The following is a 17,821-nucleotide window of genomic DNA, read 5'->3' on the forward strand; positions in this document are numbered from 1 at the left end:
AAAAATCTTCAAAAATCATTCTCTACTAGTTAAAGGTCCCTTAGCAAGGTGGAGTATTCATTGGAGCAAGAAAAAGCTTATATTCATATAAGTGACCAATTCTAGCCAAGTGAAGAATTGAGGAAAAAGGTAAAGATTCATCCTTTTCTTATATGTTATGGATGTTTATGCATGTTGTAGTATGTAAAAGGTGGGTGAAATACATGAAGAACAAGAATATAGGTGTTGGCCGTGTGTGTTGAGTATGTGTGTGTGACCGTGCATGTGTGTGCTAGTGTGGCCGTGTGGTTGTGGTGTAATATGGAAGAGAATGAGTCAATTTTATTTAGTGTTTTGATTGTTGTTATGTTGCTAATGAATGTCTAGGAACCTTAGTGAAGTTGTAGTAGTGGAGACTTGTTTTAGAAGTTATGTGAATTGAATGTAATGTTCTTGCATGCATGAAGACAATGATACTAGTATGATGATGCATATATACTTTGAGGTTGCTAATGTTTTATTGGAGTTGGAAAGTCTTGAAGGAAGTAGTATGTTGATTGAGTTGTTGTGATGTAACTTGGATTAAATATGGAAATTGTTAGTATGGTTGTTGACATTATGGTTGATAGTTTGGCCGGGTTGAATTCCCGGATTGTTGTTGATTGAAAACTTGCATTCATTAATGTTGGGGATGGTGTATTTACAGGGGAAATGCTGCCGGAATTTCGGTAGCCAAGTATTATCTTAAGATTTCCAATGTCAAATGTTCTAATAAAAGTTTGGTAAATGTGACCAATTTGTAGATATTGGCGGATTTGCGACTTGAATTTGGAATAGCAAAAAGGGCGGAAAGAGGTATGTAAGGCTTTATTTTTCCTTCTATGGCATGTCTTAGACGTAATAGGTCGGGTACGAGCCTTGGGGACAACTCCATTCTCCGGAATCCGCACCTAAAGTTTCCCATTTTCCATTCAGTAGAATTGACTAAGGAATTAGGTGAAATGTTGAAGAAACTTTCTAAACATCTAGAACTTGCAACAATAGGACCCGGCTACCTTCAAACCCTCATAAGTGACGTCATAGAATGAAATGTACACAAATTTGATACGCCGCCTCAGTTGACCCGTTTGACATAGTTTGAAGTTGAATCTAAAGAGAACTTTTGACCCTTGTTCCGATTATTAAACGGCAAGTACTGTACCATTCTAATGGAAATATGTCTATGATGACCGTGATAACGATGATGCTAAGAAAACGAATCTGTCTATGACAAGTATGATAAAGATGATTCCATGACTAAGATGATGAATATGATTTTATAATGATAACGATGTAGTCCAAGGTGAGAAAATGCCTACGATAGATATGTTCTGCTATGAAAGGGAAAATATAAAAATGTTAAACTATTTCTTGATACCTTAACTCTATTACAGGTAATGACTACTCTAAAGGTTCTAAGTAGATGAAACTATACCTTATGACCCTATTTGATGTTTTTCTTATAATGACACTTTTCATTGGTAGTCTCGCCTTATAATACTCGTCCCTTCAAGGTGAGACAAAGCGACTATGGTAGTTCCATAATGTAATCGGAGGTTACCGACCTTACGTCACTCCGATGGATATGTAACTTTCTTTGGGCTCCCATGCATGCTGTTTATATGATACATGTATATGTGTATGGATATGTATATGTATATGTACATGTATATGGGGAAAGGGGGAAGGGCAACTGTTTTATCACCACCTGATTCAGCTGGATTCCATCCCGGACGCGGGATGCCCGGACGCGGGATATGGGAGAGCCGTACGCAGCGTCTGTATATGTGATGTATGATATATATGATATGATATGTGGGGACACCGTTGGGGAGGGGGGTGGGAGAGCCGATGTATTCGGCGTCGGTAAATGTGAGTAAAAGATACCGTTTTCTGAAATGTCCTGTTTTCTGTATACGAGAATAAGAAACACCGTGTTCTGAAAAAAGGGCTAAGATTGCATGGTATCCACCTACAAGGCATACATATGTACAGGTTACTTCTACTCCAGGATAAGCTCTGTATGTCTATCTTGTTATTATTTATACTCTATATGCAGTTACTATGTTATCATCCATGCCTTACATACTCGGTACACTATTCGTACTGACGTTCCTTCTTGTGGACACTGTGTTTCATGCCGCGCAGGTCAGCAGGTAGGTGGACCAGATTCCTAGGAGTTCTACCAGCAGTATTGACAGTGCTCCAGTTGTCCCGGAGCCTCAGTTCCTTGGTACTATTTTTGTGAATATATTCGGGCACGGCAGTATTCGGCCCTTCTTATGTATATGTGTACTATGTTTAGAGGCTCGTAGACAGACATGTGCAGTTAGATGTTTTGTACTTTTGAGGGTCCTCGTCGATGTATAATGGGCTAGCAAAGTTTGTTGGCCTATGTTTATAGCTATGCTACTAATGTTAATGTTAAGTAACAAAGAAAAAAAATGGTATAGATCATACGGACCACTTAGTAATAAGGATATGATATGAGATAAGGGGTGCTCAGTACAAGTATCGGGTACTCGTCACGGCCCCTAGTTGGGTCTTGACAATTATGACTTGATTTGAGATGTTTGGTGTGGGATTGTGATGTTGGATTGGATTGGATATATTCAGACTTGGCACATTTCGGATTAGATGTTTTGCATAGGTGATTACAGATAATTGGAATTGATTGTATTATCTTATACATGCTGGTTTATTTGCTTATCTACTTTATTAGCTGAATTGTCTAACTATGCTTAGTCGGCCGATGATGGCTACCGGTACTGTTGTTTGTACTGACCTGCACATACTGCATTCTTTTATGAATGCAGAGTATCATGTCGAATCCACTTCTGTGATGCGTGGTTGATTGTTGTTTCAGCTTTCTTTTGAGTTTCCAGGGTAAGCATGGCCATCTGCTGCCTTGAAGACTTTCTATCTTTATGTCCTATTCTATTCAGAGACATAGACACTTTATGTATTAGTATTCCAGATTGTATTATTCCCCTTTAGATGCTCTTGTGTTATTCAGATTAGACCCTGGGGGTGTCTATTGTCATTCCGCACTTTTCTACTACTTATATATATATATATATATATATATATATATATATATATATATATATATATATATATCGTGAGACTTACGTATTTATCCTATTTCGTTGCTTAATTTCATTCTTTATGTATTTATTCATTGTTGGGCTAAGCGTTCGCTTACCGAGGTAAAAAGGTAAGTGCCCGCACGACTTAGGCAAAATAGGTCTTGACAAGTTGGTGTCAGAGCCCTAGGTTACCCGGTCTTTAATACCAGAGCGTGTCTAGTAGACTCTCGTGGATCGGTACGATGAGCTCCGTACTTATCTGTGGGAGGCTATAGGACATTTAGGAAATCTCACTCTCTTTCCTTCCTTCGTGCTACTTTATTCTAATTGGTATCTAGAAAGATCAAATTGGTATCTGACTCTTATCTCTTCCCTCACAGATGGTGAGGATTCGTGACACGCCTGCTTGGAGGATATCCATGAGGTTGGCTCCTTCGATTTTCACTGGCGCCCCAGGCAAGGATGCCTATAAGTTTAACGTGATCACGCACGAGCTACTTTACATGGCAGGGATCAAGGATACTGTCAGAGTAGTCTATGTTACCCATCGATTCCGCGGTGGCATGAGGGCATGGTGGAGAGACTACCTTGCTAGCAGACCAGCGTACGCGTGTCCCTTTACTTGGGAGCAGTTCTATGGGGTGTTTCTCGAGAGGTACGTGCCTCGTTCGCGGAGGGACGATCGTTGAGGTCAGTTACTCGATCTCCATTAGGAGGGTATGCCGGTTACTACCTATGCGCTATCCTTCTCCTATCTGGCCCGTTACTCCTACCCCTTGATTCCGACGGAGGCCGGCAGGATTCGGTTGTTTATTAGTGGGCTGGATGGTCCTCTGCAACTGCCCTGTGTCCAGCATGAGGCCGAGGGCACTTTATTCCAAGCCATTGTTGACTGTGCAGCGAGAGTTGAGGCTGCAGGGGCTAGAGCAGCTAGGCCTCCAGTTGGAGATCCTTGATACAGCGACAACAGGTATTAATTCTGTTCGGGGTCAGTCTACTACTATATTGTTTGATCCTGGATCCACTTATTTGTATGTATTTGCATTTCATGCCATTGGTTGGGATTTTCCTTGTGATAGCATAGATAGACCTGTTCATGTGTCTACTCCGTTCGGAGATTCTGTGATTGTTGATCGAGTATACCAGTCTTGTTTGGTTACTTTTATGGGGTATGACACTTGGGTATATTTGATGATTCTCGATATAGTGGACTTTGATATTATATTGGGTATGTCCTGGCTTTTCCATATCATGCGATCTTGGACTGTCACGCCAAGACAGTCACCTTAGACATGCCGGGCATTCCTAGGCTTAAGTGGAGAGGTACTCCTAGTCCCGCTCCGAAGAAGATCATTTCCATCCTTCGGGCGAAGAAGTTAGTAAGTAAGGGGTGTTTAGCGTATTTGACGCATGTTCGTGATACAACTGTTGCATCTCCACCCCTCTATCCCTATTGTGAGCGAGTTCGCAGGGGCATTCCCGTCGGATCTGCAGGTTATGCAACCCGATCGCGACATTGATTTCTGTATCGACGTGGACCCGGGCACTCGTCTTATTTTCATCCCACCATATCGGATGGCACCTGCTGAGTTGAGGGAGCTTAAGGAGCAGTTACAAGATTTATTGAGCAACGGGTTCATCAGACGTAGAGTTTCCCCTTGGGGTGCTCCTGTGTTATTCATGAAGAAGAAAGATGGGAACATAAGGGTGTGTATTGACGACCGCCAGTTGAACAAGGTCACTATTCGGAACAATTGCCCTATGCGTCGTATTGATGATCTATTTGACCAACTTCAGGGTGATTCAGTATTTTTTAAGATTGATTTGTGTTCCGCCTATCACCGGTTGAAGATCAGGGATGAGGATATTCCGAAGACCACATTTTGGACGAGATATGGCCACTATGAATTTTTAGTGATGTCTTTTGGGCTTACCAATGCCCCGGCTGTATTTTTGACCTTGATGAATGGCATCTTTAGGCCATTTCTTGATTCCTTTGTGATTGTATTTATTGATGACGTCTTGGTGTATTCTAAGAGTAGAGAGGACTATGAGAGCCATCTTCGTTCTGTTCTTGGATTTTTTGATGAAATATGGCATGTTTGCTAAGTTTTATAAATGTGAGTTCTGGCTGGAGTGTATAGCATTCTTGGGCCATGTTGTGTCTAAGGATGGGATTATGGTTGATCCACAGAAGATTAAGGCTGTAAAGGGTTGGGCGAGGCCCACTACTGTTACAAAGATCCATAATTTTGTGGGTTTGGCCAGTTATTACCGTCGTGTTGTGAAAGGTTTCACTGCTATTGCTTCATCTTTGACCAGATTGACTCAGAAGGATGTTCCCTTCCAGTGGACTGATGATTGTGAGGAGATCTTTCAAAAGCTCAAGCTTTTTTTTTAATACAACCCCGATCCTAGCCTTACGAGTGGAAGAGAAGGATTTCGCTGTTTATTGTGATGTCTCCCGTATGGGTTTGGGTGCGGTGTTAATGCAAGAGGGTAGAGTGATAGCTTTCGCTTCCCGTCAGTTAAAAGTTCATGAGAAGAATTACCCTACCCATGATTTGGAGTTATTGGCCATATTCTTCGCTTTGAAGCTTTGGAGGCATTATTTTTACGGTGTCCATTGTAAGGTTTTCACCGATCACCGTAGCCTTCAGCATATATTTACCCAGAGAGATCTTAATTCTAGGTAGTGCCGATGGATGGAGCTCCTGAAGGACTATGACATCTCTATTTTGTATCATCCCGGAAAAGCTAATGTGGTAGCTGACGCCTTGAGTTGCAAGGCAGTGAGTATAGGAAGTTTAGCTCGATTGATTGTTTCTGAGCGTCTGTTGGCCATGGAGGTTCAGACTCTGGCTAACAGTTTCGTCAGTCTTGATATTTTAGCCCCAGGCAGGATTTGGCTTGTGTGGAGGCGAAGTCGTCTTTATTGGATTGGAACACATTAGTTTAAGGATGCTCAGTTGAGCAAGATCCGAGATAGAGTTTTGAGAGGTGAGGCCAAGGAGGTCGTGATTGATTCTGAGGGCATTCTGAGCATTAGAGGACGCGCGTGCGTTCCTCGTGTTGGTGATTTGGTTTAGTTGATCTTGTCTGAGGCTCATAGCTCTCGCTATTTCATTCATCCGGGGATGACTAAGATGTACTGTGACTTGAGACAACACTATTGGTGGTGTCGGATGAAGAGAGATATAATTGACTTTGTGGCTAAGTTTGGGAATTATTAGCAGGTAAAGTATGAGCACCAGCGACCCGGTGGGGTGCTTCAGAGGATGCCCATTCCTGAGTGAAAGTGGGAAAGAATTACCATAGATTTTTTCACGGATCATCCAAAGACCCTTGGCAAGTTTGATTCTATTTGGGTGATAGTGTACCAGTTAACTAAGTTCGCTCCCTTTGTCATAGTTCAGGTTTCCTATACCGCGAAGAGGTTAGCTAAGATGTACATTCGGGATATTATGAGATTGCATGGGGTCCCTATTTCTATCGTATCCGATCGGGGTATTATTTTCACTTCCCTATCATGGAGGGCATTTCATGAGGAGTTGGACACCTGATTGGATCTCAGTACAGCTTTTCATCCCCGGACCGATGGCTAGTCTGAGTGGACCATTCAAGTGCTCGAGGAAATGTTGAGAGTGTGTGTTATTAATTTTGGCGGTCATTGGGATCAGCACTTACCATTGGTAGAGTTTGCGTACAACAACAACTACCATTCGAGTATTGGTATGGCGCCTTTTGAGGCTTTGTATGGTAGGAGATGTAGATCTCCGATTGGTTGGTTTGATGGGTTCAAGGCTCGACCTTGGAGTACCGATTTGTTGAGAGAGTCCTTTGATAGAGTGAGAGTTATTCAGGCTAAGCTTTTGGCAACTCAGAGTCAGCAAAAGATGTATGCGGACCGGAAGGTCCGGGATTTGAAGTTTTCTATTGGTGACCAGGTTCTATTTAAGGTTTCACCCATGAAGGGTGTTATGAGGTTTCGTAAAAATGGAAAGTTAAGCCCCAGGTATATTGGTCCGTTTTGGATTGTGGACTGTATCGGTGATATAGCTTATGACTTGGCATTGGCGCCAGGCTTAGCGGGAGTTCATCCAGTTTTTTATGTTTCGATGCTGAAGAAGTACCAGGCCGACGGTACCTACATTTTCCGTTGGGATTCTATATTGCCTGATGAGAATTTGATTTATGAGGAGGAGCCTATCGTGATCTTGGATAGGTAGGTTCGGAAGTTGAGGTCGAAAGAGATTGCTTCGGTGAAGGTGCAATGGAAGCACCGTCCTGTTGAGGAGGCTACTTGGGAGACCAAGTCCGACATGCATAGCCGATATCCTCAGTTGTTTACTACTTTAGGTATTTCCGCGATTCCTTTCTTTTCTTCGCTCGAGGACGAGCGACTGTTCAATTGATATCTAATGTAATGACCCGTTTAGTCGTTATAGTCCTTTCGGTATTTTGGCCCTTTCTCGAGCTTTGATTAACTCATTCTTGACTCCAGAGGAATATTGGCACACTCCCCGAGGTGTCTAGACCGGATTAGGGCAACTCTTGTAAAATATAGGCTTAAAATGAAAGATGGTTGACCTAAAGTTGACTTTTCAGTAAACGAATTTTTTTCAGAATTCCGTCAATTCTAAAAGGTTCGGATGTTCATTTAGAACTTTTGTGTATATTTAGTTCAGTTCCCAATGTACTTGGGTGTATTTTCGGACTTGGGTTGGAAATTTGAACTAAAAGCGTCAGGGGTTGACTCGGTTAACGAGATCTTCATTGGAAAATTCGAGGCCACGAGCACGTTCGTAGCTTATTTTGTGTGGGTCTGTGTGTATGGTTTGCGAGCAGATGGCCTCAGGAATGGCTCGGGATTTTGATTGAGATTTAGAAAAATTGGAGGGATTCTGATACCTAGCGCCAGATATGGTGGCACCAGTGTCGTCCCAGCGGCACCGTTGTTGCGGTGTGTTGGCCACTCGGGTGGCCATGTGTATTGTTGGCCATACCACTATGGCGCCCTCAAGGGGGCTGTAGCAGAGCGGCGCTGCTGTAGCGGCGCCGCTGTAGAGGCCTAGTTATGGCTGTGGCGGTGACGAGCCTGTTATTTTCATTAAGTGTGACTTAGACCCTCATTATTTCCCATTTCAGAATTAGAGCATTCGGGAAACAGTTCTTGAGACATTTTGGGGACATTCTTGGTGGTAAATATTGCCTCTTCCTTTACTCTTCTTTATTCACAATCATCCTAGATTTTCCTCTTCCCTTTAAAAATCCCTTAGTGATGGAAGTTGAAAAAGGGTTTTGATGAAATTTTCCTTAGGCTCATGTATGAGGAAATTGATGATATTTATGTTAGATTTTGGCGAATCTAAGCTTATTAATCACGTATCTTCCATTTCTAGTGTTGAATCTCAGAATCGAGGACTTAGGGTTTATACCCAAATTGGGGATTTTGCTTGAAATCAGAAATTAGGCTAATCCTTGAGTTAAATCAGAAATTAGTGGTTGGGTTATGATCACCTAGTGCTTGATTTGATATTTTGCTTTCGAATTTCCCATTTGCCTTGTGGGCCCGTTTTCCCAAATTCTAGGATTGGAATTGACCTAAAATGAATAGTAGCAATATTAGTATCATTCTTTATGATTTCTAATCTAGATTTCGATTATGCTTAGAGTACTTTGGTTCTGAGATTCAACGGAAAGGCAAGACAAAGGAGTGAGTTGTTGGTGTTGCAGTTCAGCCGTCCAGGTAGGTTATGGCTTGCCTTTGGTGAGACTTCGTGTAGCGAAGCACATATTTAGATTTTATTATCGGAGATAGCATGTGAACCTTCGGGTATGAAGTCGAGTTGGATATTGCCTTAGGTTGGGCCCTGTTGTGTGTTTGGGGATAGCTACCCCATTATGTGTGATATTAGTTGTTCTATTGTGCCGGCTTGATGTCATGAGTCGTTGGTAGATAATGGATTTTGTTTTATCATCTTGAGTATGATATAGTTGGCATGCCCATTGTTGGTATTTGTACTTGGATATATTGTTGGCGTACCCACTGTTGGTACTTGCGATTCGGTTATACCATTGGCATACCCATTGTTGGTACTTATAATTGTTACACCTCGGAAATTTTTCCGTTGGTACGAAAGTGATTGAACTAGTGATGAATATGAGTGCATGATGTCCATGAGCAAGAAACGACGTTTGATGACCTTAGGCGAGATTGCAAAGGTATCCGATGTGAAATGAGAAAGTTGGCTAAGTTAAGATGAAATATAAGGGGAGCAATGCATGTGCATGGACGTGGGTGATTAAAATGAGAAGTCTAAGAAATATGGGAAGTTGCAGATTTGCAACTGCCCAGTGGTCGTAAAGTGCTAGGACGGACCGTAAATTGGTATACGGTCCGTAAACTAGCAGGTCGTAAATTGGCATGCAAAACTTCAACTTTCTGCCAGTTGAGGAAATGGCTAAATACGACCTGGAGGACGAACCGTAAAGTGATTTACGGCCCGTAAACCATAGTCGTAAATCACCATGTTGCAGCCTTAAGTTTCTGGTTCTGAATATGGTTAAAGACGACCACGAAGGACGGTCGTAAACTGGAATACGGACCGTAAACCCCCATGGACGACCACTGTGCACTTCAGTTCAGATTTTGCAAGTCATTAAATAAAGGGACCAACACTTGTTTTATTTCATTTCAACATTACACCACTTCTCTCTAAAACATCTCTCTACATTTATTATCCAAGTTTTCAAGGATCATAAGTCATCAACAAAATAAAACGAAGTGAATCAAGAGTGAGAACATCATCAAAGGTCATCCAAGTCAAGAAATCCAAATGGAGAAAAACTAGGGTTTTGCTCAAAGTGGAGTATTATCAACTAAAGCTTGTTCCTACAACTTCTAAGGTAAGATTCATGATATTTATATGATGTTTAAGATATTGGAGAGTTGAAATGCACGGATTGTAGAAAATATGGTCAACTAGGTCATGAATGATGAATAGTGACATTTTGAGGAATACTTTGAATTAAATCACGAATGTTGTTGTGTTGTGATATGAATGTGTTATAAATGGTATTAAAGATCATGAACTAGACACTTTAGACGGATGGACGAAGTTGGGTGTTATGAACTTGAATATGGATGAATTAGAAGCAAGTTGAGAAATCTAGATAATGTGGATAATGTGAATGACTAATGGCCATTGTTATGATATTAATGAAGGTAGAAACGCTAACATTGGAAGGGGATGTGCAAGCGTAGAATAGTCCGACGAAAAGGTATGTAAGGCTAATCCTTCTTTCATAAGGCATGGTTTCTTGGCCAAATCACTAATTCCTCTATATGAGTACGTTGTTTCCAAATGATTGATATTCCGAGCTCATAAGCTCACGATCCTTGATATGTGCTACGATTGTAATACGCACCTCATACGACGAGTAAGCCCATAATATAGAAGTAACGATAATGATGACGATAGTAACGATGATGATATTAATAATGATGCTAAAGGTGCCTACGGGCTATTATACTTATATGTGCCTATGAAAGGCTATAATGAAACCCCGAGCTTATGACGCCGGGTAGAATATATGTATATGAATATGTATAAAGTATGTATACGATTACGAAATGCGCGCACACCTCTGCAGATGGTACGGATAACCCTGAAGCCTTGGTAGGGCCAGGTATGAGTAACCTTGAGCCTTGGTTGGCCAAGTATGTATGAAACACCGATTCTATGAGGGCGGGTATGCTATGTAAAATGCTATGTATATGAAATAACTAAGTATATAATATAAGTATGAATGTGACAAGACTATGTATGAGAATACGACTAAGGACATGTATACGAATATGAGCACGAGTATGGTACGAGTACTGTTATGGAATACGGATGATGAAGTAGGTGTACGAATACGTATGAAAAATGGGAAGCCCCTATGAAAGGCAAGTAAGTGTAATGATGATGGTGTTATTGTCTCCCCTCCTATGCTATTTCATATGTTGTTCCTTATGCTTATATATATCGATGCTTATCATGCTTTACATACTCAGTACATTCTTCGTACTGACGTCCTTTTGTTTGTGGACGCTGCGTCATGCCCGCAGGTGCACAGGGAGACAGACTTGATCCATAGCTGCTTATCCAGAGATTACATAGCAGAACTCTATTTCTTCCGGAGTCATAGCTTTTGGGTATTCATTCTTTTGTGTATATAAATATGGGCATAGCGGAGTCCTGTCCCACTCATGTGATATGTTATACTCTTCTTAGATGCTCGTAGTCACGTGTATGTGTTTGGATATGTCTGGCCTTGTCGGACTATGTTTTGTATATCATTTTGTCGGCCACGTTGGCCCATGTACATTGATGTGGCATAGATGCCTATGATGATATAAATGTGTTGTTGTCCAAATGGGACTAGTGGACGAATGAATGGAAATGCATGTATAATTATGTGGCTCACCTAGATGTAAGCATAAGAGTAAGCTAAGAGGGTGGCCGGGTGGGCTAGCACCGGGTGGTCATCGCGGCCCCGAGTCGGGTCGTGACAAAAGTGGTATCAGAGCAGTTCAGTCCTAGGGTGTGTCTACGAGCCGTGTCTAGTAGAGTCTTGGTTATGGGTGTGTTGCGCGCCACACTTATAAACAAGAACCTGCGGACATTTTAGGAATAAATGACCTTCCTTCTTCATAAGAATCGTGCGATAGAGCCATGATGTAAGAAATTCTTGTTTCTTAATCGTGTGTTGTGTATTTCAGAGATGCCCAAAAAGGGAAAGACTACGTGTCACGACCCAGCCCCGTGGGCCGCGACTGGTGCCCTTTATGGATACCCGAACAGACATACATATCCAGTCATCATAGCCAAGCTTAATTCAGATTTCGTAATAGTTATTTCAAACGTAATCTAAATCAAAACTTGTCTTAAGCGGTCGTGCATATCAAAATATCATATCGGAACAGATAGAAGCGGCGGAATGCACATCGCCGATCACATGTACAAATATAAACATAAGGGCCATTTTGGCCGCCATAACAAACGGACCGCATTAAGACACAGATCGTAATCAAAACAGACACATATAGGACCCTCGACCCACATATATGACTACAGGCCTCTACAAATACAAAACGAAAACATATGATGGGACAGGGCCCCGCCGTACCCCAAATAGTCAAATATACAGATGCATATTCATCACAAAAGATATATACCGACACATGGGCTCCGAATCAAAAGGAGCACTCTGTAATAGCAGGACGTGGAGCCTACAGTGGTGGATCACCGGCGTCTGTACCTGCGGGCATGAAACGCAGCCCCCGAAGAAAGGGGGTCAGTACGAAAGATGTACTGAGTATGTAAAGCATAGAGTGCAGAAGTGTAAACCATAACTGGAAACAAACAGGATACCAAAAAGGGGAATACTAACCAGTATATCAAAATCTGTGTAAAAAACGTATGTACATAATGCAGATAAAGAAATCATGCAAAACTCAGGAACGTGGTCACCACTCCGACGCTGGTGCCACACACAGCATAACACCAGAAGGTTCAAATCTCCGTACATCCCCGAACACACACATATCATCATAACATATCACCAGCTATATCACAGCATAACTCCAACGGAACCCGGCCCTATGGCGAGGCCTCGGGAACCGTAACACAGCATACGGCCGAATTTATCATAGTACGCACGAACCATAACCGGCCCGGGAACCGGTGGACGAAATCATAATAAGGGCACGAGCGGAGTCGTGAGCAAACAATGCAATTTATATATATCAAAATACTTTTGCAAACTTGATAAAATCATATGTTGACTCATTAGTCAAAATAGTTCGAACAATTAATCAAAACGGGGTTCATTTCACAAAAGTATTTCCAAAATAGTAATTATGGCTCAAAATATAATTTAGGATATCGTGGCAATCAAAACATTATTTTACGGTAGCCAAATTCATAAGCAAAAGCCCTTTTCCGACATTACACAAAAATGAGCCTTATAGAGCAAACGAAAGAGTCTCGGAGTTAACGGGCCCACTCGGGTCATGTCGAGGCGGCGGACATGAATCACGAACATTCGGGGTTATGGAATCATACATAGGAGTTTCGAAGCGATTCGATTACATTTACAAAAGTTTCGGACATATGATCACTTTTCAACAAAAATATGCGTTTTATAGTTCAATTCAATTGAATGAATAGTACTCATTTTCAAATTCGGATTTCCAGGAACAGAATTGCCTCCGGGGCTCAAATATCGACCTAGTACCTAGGACATGCCAAAAAAAGGAATGGGGTAGCCTTACATACCTTTCGCGCTCCTTACGCTTGCCCAAAATCAAACTCCGTTTCGCCAAAAACCTACAATTGGTCATTGTTACCAATTAGGAATTGCAAGACTTGAGAATTCACTTAACTTCATATTTGTCTACCGAAATTTCGGCAGCACTTCCCCTATACATATAACACCCCCGAGGCTTAGCTCGACTCAATATATCAACAACAACCCACAATACCAAAGACATCACGAATCACAACAAATAGATCTAACGTTAATGTTCTTCTTTACTACATAAAGCAATACTTTCGTTTCAACTTCAAATTTCCAAACAAATCTCAAGGATTTCACATTCATCATTAACCAAGATCATCACAATATAATTTGGGAGCATTTCATATCATTTGTACGAAATATTCACAAGATATACCAAATATACAAACTTTCCACCAAAGTCATAAGTCATTCAAAACTTCTAATCTTTAACATACTTATTCATAACATGTTTCCAAATCCCAAGTTCATCAACAATCATCATAATTTGCACCTTAACAACTCCATTTCCATAATGTCATAAAATCATACTAAAACGACATAAACTTCTACATTCCATTTCAATGCAAACTTGCATCATTTTATCTTTATTTACATTGCAAGCATCACAACAACATAACTAACATGTTAAACCAAATTAATTCATTCTCATTCCGACTTCAAATACCACACGGCCAACCTATACATTTCCAGCTTCAACCAAATTCATTCCACTTTCATTTCCAATATACATTCCATCCTACATACAACTAGAAGGCAACATACAATTCAACTCATCACACCTATACATTACTACACACACACGGCCACACATACATATGCACACCCACTTTGCAAACTTCCATATTTTCATGAATTCTACTCATTTCCATATACTATAACACAAACAAACCTTCATAACATAATAACATGGGATAAATTCTTACCTTTTTCTCCAATCTTCTTCACTCAAACATGTTGCCATATTGAAGGAATAAGTGCTCTTTCTTCCCAAACAATTGCACCAAGTTGTAGAGGACACTCAATTTAGTAGGAAAATCACAAGATACAAATTTTTGGAGGAAGATTTTTTAGGGTGAACTTGGCAAGCCTAGGGCCGAATATGCCCTTCCTTTTGTTGCTTTTCTTGCTTGTTTTCTTGTCTTATGTTTTTGTCTTGAATCTTCTATCAGATAATGACATACTTATATTATTTAGCACATGGGAATTTTTTTTTATTAAGCTCATGGGTTGGGCCACCATGTGGCCGGCCACCCCTATAGAATTGGGCTCCATTTTTCTTTTCATTGTTTTGAGCCCAATTAGCTAAAATTCTCATTTATTTGAAATTTCCGAAACTAATTTCCAAGATTCCAATTTTGCCCTTGGCCTTCCTCCGTGTTTCCACATCAATATTTTTCATGAACAACCCACACATATATGAATTCAAATCAACATGTGACCTTATTCCTTACAAATCAAAATTATCTCAAATTTTCCCGAATACACGAAAATACGGGATATAACACTACGGCAGCCCAAAAGGGCAAGACGGTGGCAGAAAAGCGGGCTGAAAGAGCACCGCCACCGGTAGTAGAGGAAAGTGAGTCCCAGAGTGCGGCCCAATCCCAGTCTTCCCAGACAGTGCCGGTTACTGAGGAGTATGAGGGAGCTCCAGCTCCTCCCCTGGATGCTTCAGGCCAAGATGTCAAAGAGGCCATACAATTGCTTACACAGTTGGTTGTTGCTCAGAGTCAGTGGCAAGGTACGAGGCAAGGTGACATGGTTGTTAGTGCAAGGGCCCGTGATTTCATTACTTTAAACCCTCCGGAGTTCTTTGGGTCAAAGCCGGAGGAGGATCCTCAGGACATCATTGATGGTATGTTGAGGACGCTCCGATTGATACACGATTCAGACACCGAGTCGATGGAGTTAGCGTCATATAGATTGAGAGATGTCTCGGTCCAATGGTATACGGTTTGGATGGCTTCACGGGGAGCAAATGCACCTCCCACGGTATGGCAAGAATTTGTTGATGCTTTTCTCCGTCATTATATGCCTCCAGAAGTTCGGCGAGCTAGGGCCGATAAATTCTTAAATTTGAGGCAAGGCAGTATGAGTGCCCTAGAGTATAGCCTCTGTTTTAACTCCTTGGCCAGGTATGCTTCGGCCATGGTAGCAGATAAGGGCGACAGGGTACATCGATTCGTAAAGTGCCTAGGGCCACATTTGATGAACAAATGCTTGACTGCGTCCCTTCAGGACGTTATGGATATTGCACGCATTCAGGCACATGCTCAGAAATTAGAGGAAGGCCTACAGTAGTGAAGAAGTGAGCGTGAGCAAGATCGGGGACATAGCAAGAGGGCCAGATCTACGGGCCCAATGAGTGAGTCCAAAGGCGGACACAGGCAACAGTTCCCTAGACATTCAGGCTATTCTATGACCCGTGCACCTCCACGGTTTTCAGGCCAGAGCCTTGATAGATCTACTCATCCTGGGCCGAGTCAGAGCTATTCGGGGTCCCAGTTTAGAGGTGATTCAGGCCAGTCCAGGCTACCTATACCACGATGTTCCCAGTGTGAGAAGTCGCATTGGGGTCAATGCCGATTGGGTTCAAATATTTGCTATTCATGTGGTCGACCAGGCCGTATTATGCGTGATTTCCCCTCAGTACATGGTAGAGGTAGGACCCAACCATCAGGGTCGGTAGCTGGATCTTCGGCATCTGTATGCCCTACGGGGCCAGATTCACCTGCGCCAGTCGGCCATGGTAGAGGCAGAGGGAGAGTCCCCAGTACTAGCGGTCCTCAGCACCGTATTTATGCTTTGGCTGGACGCCAAGATCTTGAGTCTTCTCCTGACGTAGTCACAGGTATATTATCGGTATTCTCTCATGATGTATATGCTTTGATTGATCCGGGATCCACCTTAACCTATGTTACTCCTTATATTGCGGGTCAATTTATAGTCGAGCCGGAGCCGGAGGTGTCTACACCCGTGGGTGAATCGGAAATAGCTAGCCGAGTATATAGAGATTGTGTAGTTATGATTTGTGACCGTCGTACCATGATAGATTTGCATGAGCTAGAAATGGTAGATTTTGAAGTCATTATGGGCATGGATTGGTTGGCTTCTTGTTATGCCAATGTTAATTGTAGAATGAAGATGGTTCGTTTCCAATTCCCGGGAGAACCAGTCTTAGAGTGGAAAGGGAATACGGCGTCACCAAAGGGTAGGTTTATTTCATATCTAAAGGCAAGGAAGATGATCACGAAAGGATGTATTTATCATCTAGTGCGAGTTCAAGATATAGAAGCTGAATCGCCGACCCTTCAGTCAGTTCCCGTAGTGAATGAATTTCCGAATGTGTTCCCGGAAGAGCTTCCAGGTCTTCCTCCCGAGCGGGAGATTGACTTTGCTATTGATGTGTTGCCAGACACTAAACCTATATCTATTCCTCCTTATAGAATGGCACCCGCCGAACTGAAAGAATTGAAAGACTTGCTTGGTAAAGGCTTCATTAGGCCTAGTTCATCCTCATGGGGACCGCCCGTATTGTTTGTCCGAAAGAAAGATGGCTCTTTGAGAATGTGTATCGATTACCGGCAATTGAATAAGGTGACGATTAAGAATAAATATCCTCTCCCGAGGATTGATGATTTATTTGATCAATTGCAAGGTGCCAAATGGTTTTCAAAGATTGATTTGAGGTCAAGGTATCATCAATTGAGAGTTAGGGAAAAAGATATCCCTAAGACAGCTTTTAGAATAAGATATGGTCATTTTGAATTCCGGGTAATGTCATTTGGGCTAACTAATGCGCCAGCGGTATTTATGGATTTGATGAATAATATGTTCAGACCCTTCCTGGATTTATTTGTGATAGTATTTATCGATGACATCTTGGTGTATTCTAGATCCGAGGCGGAGCATGCGGATCATTTGCGTACTGTCCTTGGAGTTCTTCGAACTCGAGAGTTATTTGCAAAGTTTTCCAAATGCGAGTTTTGGTTGAACTCGGTAGCATTTTTAGGGCATATCGTTGCAGCTGATGGCATTCGAGTGGATAGCCAAAAGATTGAGGCCGTGAAGACTTGGCCAAGGCCCACAACTCCTACGGAGGTTCGTAGCTTTCTGGGCTTAGCAGGTTATTACAGAAGATTTGTTGAAGGTTTTTCTTCTATTTCTGCACCACTCACAAAGTTGACCCAGAAATCGGAAAAGTTTCAATGGACAGATGTTTCTGAACGTAGTTTCCAAGAGTTAAAGGGTAGATTGACTTCTGCCCCAGTTCTGACACTTCCAGAGGGATTGGAAGGATATGTCATTTATTGTGATGCTTTAGGCGTTGGGCTAGGCTGTGTATTGATGCAACATGGCAA

This window comes from Lycium barbarum, chromosome 11, assembly GCF_019175385.1.
Source record: "Lycium barbarum isolate Lr01 chromosome 11, ASM1917538v2, whole genome shotgun sequence".
Classification (NCBI taxonomy): Eukaryota; Viridiplantae; Streptophyta; class Magnoliopsida; order Solanales; family Solanaceae; genus Lycium; species Lycium barbarum.